General features: G+C 43.9%; 1 protein-coding gene across 2 annotated transcripts in view; it reads left to right on the top strand.

Annotated features, from left to right (window-relative positions):
• The first annotated feature begins 786 nt into the window (after positions 1-786).
• Positions 787-5,246, top strand: part of QRICH1 (glutamine-rich 1) — a 31,631-nt gene continuing 27,171 nt past the window's right edge. The window contains exon 1 of one of the 2 annotated variants that reach the window (XM_005865358.2): positions 787-1,048. The gene's annotated coding sequence lies outside the window, so the exon portion shown is untranslated. The remainder of the gene's footprint in view (positions 1,049-5,246) is intronic. The other variant, XM_005865356.2, reaches the window with a different exon arrangement.

The raw sequence follows: 5,246 nt of genomic DNA, 5'->3' as shown, positions 1-5,246 counted from the left end.
GGTGCCGCCCGGCGTCTGAGGGCTGCGAGTCCCCTCGAGCCGCTTTCCTTCGCCCGCTGCCTTGTGCGCGGAGGGGAGGCTGCTCCTGGGGGCCCTTCCTTCCGCGGTGCCTGCTTTCACGTCCTCGGAAAGGAATTCTTCCACGAGCGCCATTCATACACGTCACCTCTGTGCGCTCCGGAAGGGAACGGGCGAGCGTGTGGACAAAGTGGAACTGCCCGTGCTCCGCAGTGCCGCTTATTAAACCCGTAAATGCAGCCTCCGTGAGACCCAGGGCCCGCTATGGCGCAGCTCTGCACCAAGCTGTCCAGGAGAAGACTGAACAGCCCGAGCATCGGTGCTCTCCCTTTTTGTAGTTCACACATTCCCGCCGGAAGAAATCCCCGGAATCGGCCGGTGCATCACCGCAGGAGTCACCTGTGATACAGATTTCAATCCCCCTTAAGCCTCAGCACTGTGTCCTGGCAGCAGGGGAGGCAAAGCACCCTCTAGTGCAGCGGTTCTCAACCTGTGGGTCGCGACCCTTTTGGGGGTCGAACGACCCTTTCACAGGGGTCGCCTAAGACCATCGGAAAACACATATATAATTACATATTGTTTTTGTGATTAATCACTATGCTTTCATTATGTTCAATTTGTAACAATGAAAATACATCCTGCATATCAGATATTTACATTACGATTCATAACTAGCAAAATTACAGTTATGAAGTAGCAAGGAAAATAATTTTATGGTTGGGGGTCACCACAACATGAGGAACTGTATTAAAGGGCCGCGGCATTAGGAAGGTTGAGAACCACTGCTCTAGTGTATGTTCTACGGTCTTGCTTCGTTAAGTTTAAGGAAAAGGAAGCGAAGAGGAAGAAAAATTAGCAGTCAGATTGGATAGTGATGGCGGTAGTGCTTTCTAACACCGTGTTATTTTAAGAACAAAGTGAAACTTAGAGGCTGAGGATGGAAGGAACTTCTTTGTTCTGTCTTCTTCAGAATGTTACAAGTCTTAAGGACTCAAGACAAGCAGCAGAAATACATGCAGCATGGTGACTGGTGAGTTAAAATCGTTCATGTGCTGGAACTGTGTGTGCAGTTTAATCGAAACGTTACACATCCTGCCCGTGGTTCTGGTGCTGCCGCCAGAGCTCACTAGCAGGGGCCGGAGCTGGGGGAGAGCTGCGTCTTTGAACCCAGTCCCAGTCCGATGCTTTCCTCCCCGTAAAATGTAAGTCAGCGCAAGTTGTGAACTTGAGTCACTCCACAGGCTGTGGCTCTGGGTGGGGTTGTCCTCCGTGTGGCAGCCTGAGAAGCTGGGATTTCTTCCTTCAGGCTGGCATGCCATCTCTGATCAGTGTGCGTGGTCCTGGATGCGCTATGCTTCTGAGTGTCTACTTTCTCAGTGGTCACCCTTACTCCGCAGGTGGAGGTGTGCCTGGACGCACCTGTTCTTTCCTGTTGCTTTGTCTTTAGCTGTCCCACATTCTGTTCCAGACGTCTTCTCCTCTCCAGCCTTCACCTAAAGGTTCCATTTATTTTTCCCTGAGTGGCAGACTGGGATTTCTGACTGGTTGCATGAAGACACAATAGTTAATCCTCTTACTTTGCTGAAAGAATTGTCCTTTGATTTCACATTTAGGCAAGGGCAAAACTGTAGATAGAGCTGGTGCGCTGTGTCAGAAAGCTCTTTCTTCTTTCTAGAAATCTGTGAGATACCTTTATATAAATTCAGGTTCTCTGTATACAGTTGAGTGAAAAGTTATGAAGTGAGCCGTTGTATCACTGCTACCTCCTCAAGAAGTGGAGCGTGCGGGCGCTCCTGAACTGAGCCTCTCCTGTGTGCCTTTCTCACAGCTCCATCCCTGCAGACAACTACTTTTCTGACTTATGGGATAATCATGTTCTTTGTTTTCCTTTTAATTTTACCCCCTTGTATTCCTCAACTGACACAGTTTTACTTGCTTTTGGATTCTGTATAAATGGAGTCATGCTGGATTTTATGTCTTCTTTGTGTTTCATTCTTTCATGTTGTTTGCAGCTGTGGTTCATTACTTATCCACTTAACTACTGATAGGCATCTAGACTCCTCCCCGTTAGGGAATCTTGTTAATACTGCGTCATATATACCTAGTAATAGAATTGCTGGATCATATGGGATGGATATTTTCAACTTTACTAGATATTGCAGATGGTTGTACCAATTTATAGCCCATCAGTTAAGTTCCTGGTTGAAGTGTGTTGTCCAAATATACAACTATAGTGCAAATAGAACTATGTCAGGAACTCCCCTCGTAAAGGCGTGGGGTCGATGAACAGCTTGATGGGGAGTCAGGAAAAGGCTTTATATTGGAGGGACCCGAGAAAGGATAATTCCGGTGAGTACTTGGGTCCTCCCTTAGTATCTAAGTAGAAAAAAGAAAGAAGTGAACAGACCAATAGGAATGGAATCGATTACTGCTTTGGAGTAACCTTTGTCCTTGGTACCATCTTGTGTTCTAGTGATAAAGTAATAAAATAATGATAACGTTCGTATATGAGGGCCTGCTGTGTCAGGCACTATGCTAAGCTCTGATGGAAGTACAGGGGAAATACTAGTGATCAAAGTGTGCATACAAAAACAAATTTCGTGGGTCTTTTGTTGTGGGGTGGGTTGTCTGTTTATTGTTTTGCAAAGCAGCTATTCTTAAAGTATTCAGAAGCAAATGCTTGTTTACAGACCCCCCCACTCCATTAAGCCCCAGAGTGGCAAGTGTTTTGTTTTTTGTTTTTTAAATTTTTATCATCACTCTGAGGATATGTTTATTGACTTGAGAGAGAGAGAGAGAGAAACACCTTTGTAAGATTCATTGCCTCCCATACACGTGTCCCTACCAAGGATTGAACCCGAAACCTAGCCATGTGCCCTGACGGGAATTGAACCCACAACCTTTTGGTGTACAAGACCACGCTCCAACCAACTGAGCCACTCGGCCAGAACTTTTTGTAAGTATTTTAATTAATATTTACTGCCCCTCACCAAGTCCTTAACTTGGAGCTAATTTAGAATCTTGTTTCTTTTGGGGTTATAGAGAGTAGATTCATTGAGTTTATTCATTTCTCCTCCTCTATCTCAAGACTCAACCTTGTGTCTTGTGAACAGCATCTTGAAGTATTTAACAATCTGTTATTATGCAAGCATCTGGTGCTTGACGGGTTTATCTTTGAGTTTGAGATTTTGAGGGGGAAAATCATACTATAATCAACCAGAGTTGTTTGTGTGTTTGTTATTGTTATTGCTATGTAACTACTCTGCAAAAAATTTCACTTTTTGTTTTTTTTGATTGTTTAATACAAATTATGGAAAATACAGGAGAGTACTAAACAAGAAGAAATTTAAGTCCTCTGTGATTCCACCACTTCAGTAAAACTGCTGTTAAAATTTAGATGCAATACTTACCTGGCAGGGGAGATACCATGATCACGAAGGTGGTTTTCCCAGGGCGAGGCTTATCCATTGCACCCCAGATGTGCTGCCCCCTGCGATTTCCCCAAATGTGGGAAACTCGACTGCATAATTTGTGGTAGGGGGGGACTGAAAAAAAAAAAAAAAATTTTAGATGCATTTTTGCCAGTTCTTTTTCTTATGTATATAATTAAAGAATACTGGAATCCTATATAATAAAGGGCTAATATGCAAATCAAGTGAACAGCAGAACAACTGGTGCTATGATGCGCACTGACCACCAGGGGGCAGATGCTCAACACAGGAGTTGCCCCTGGTGGTCAGTGCACTCCCACAAGGTGAGCACCGCTCAGAGCGCAGCAGTGCTAAGGATGTGTGACTGCCGGGAGTGGCCCCTGAGGGCTCAGGCCGGGCTGAGGGACACCTCCGCGCCCTCCCGCACCTCCCTCCCCTCCCCCCTCCCCCCCGTATGTATTTCGTGTACCAGGCCTCTAGTAAATAAATACAATTGTGGGGTTTTTTGTTTGTTTTTTAAATATATTTTATTGATTTTTTACAGAGAGGAAGGGAGAGGGATAGAGAGTTAGAAATATTGATGAGAGAGAAACATCCATCAGCTGCCTCCTGCACACTCCCTACTGGGGATGGGCCGCAACCAAGGTACATGTCCTTGACGGGAATCGAACCTGGAACCCTTGAGTCCGCAGACCGGCGCTCTGTCCACTGAGCCAAATCGGCTAGGGCTAAATACAGTTGTGTTTGCTCCCTTTTCACACATAGCTTGTTAATGTGTCAACTTTGTGTTGGGGTGGAGAGGGGTCAGCAAGAATCTTCTAGGTACCAACAGCTTTTTTTTAAAGCTGCTGTGTTATAGAAAGATCTATGGAGTCACAGCTTACAAGCCAGACCTTTATATTTTAAGTCAGTGGGCAAAGGAATTTCAATCTTTCAATAAATGATAAAGGGACAAGTTGTTTGATGTTGGGAAAAACATTAGACATTTACCTTACATTTTGCAAAATAAATTCTGAATGGATCAAAGCACATAAATAATACACTGTAAATTTAAAAAATTGTAGATGGAAAAATGGCCTGATCTTATGGTAGGGAGGACTATTTCTGAACATAAAAGCAAAGGGAGAAACCATCACCACTGTTGAGAATTTAATTCTTCTGTGTTTTTCTTTTACTGACTAGTGTGAAAAATTTCAATATATTTCTAAAGCTTTTTCCCCCCTACACAGCCCTTTTGTGTCAGGTCAGATGCTGACTTCGGGCGCTTTCATTACCGGGATGTGTTAGTCTGGTGGATATTGCCAAGTGAGCAGGTGAAAAGGACAAGAAATGAAGCCGTGTGTGTTTCAGTCTGTGTAAATGGACAGTTTGAAATGTTCTTTGAAGTTGGCCTTTTTCATTAATTTTTTTAAGTCTTCCATTGAATACATTATTTGTTCCTATTTTTTAGCTTGCTCTGATTCCGTGGTTTTCAAACGATTTTGTGGACTTGGGTAGCGTCAGGGAAGACCCCCCGCCCCCGGGTGCTCAGTGAGAAAAAGCATTTGGAAGCAATGGCTTCTGCTTGCAGCCCCACCAGCAGTAGGCGCTGTGCTTGGAGCACTGCATATGTGTTTTTTCCATGTTTTAAATAAATTTACTTTCCAGAACAATAATTTTACATGCTTTCGTTTTATACTGGCACGCTTCAATGCAACCTTGTCATTAACAAGTTCTAAAACAAAATTGATTTGTTCTATTTATTTTTCTGTGTTTTTTTTTCTTTATTAAGGTATTACATATGTGTCCTTATCCCCC

Source organism: Myotis brandtii, unplaced genomic scaffold, assembly GCF_000412655.1.
Source record: "Myotis brandtii unplaced genomic scaffold, ASM41265v1 scaffold207, whole genome shotgun sequence".
NCBI classification, from domain to species: Eukaryota; Metazoa; Chordata; class Mammalia; order Chiroptera; family Vespertilionidae; genus Myotis; species Myotis brandtii.
The sequence above is the reverse complement of the archived record's forward strand: the minus strand, read 5'-3'. Positions and strand labels throughout refer to the sequence as shown.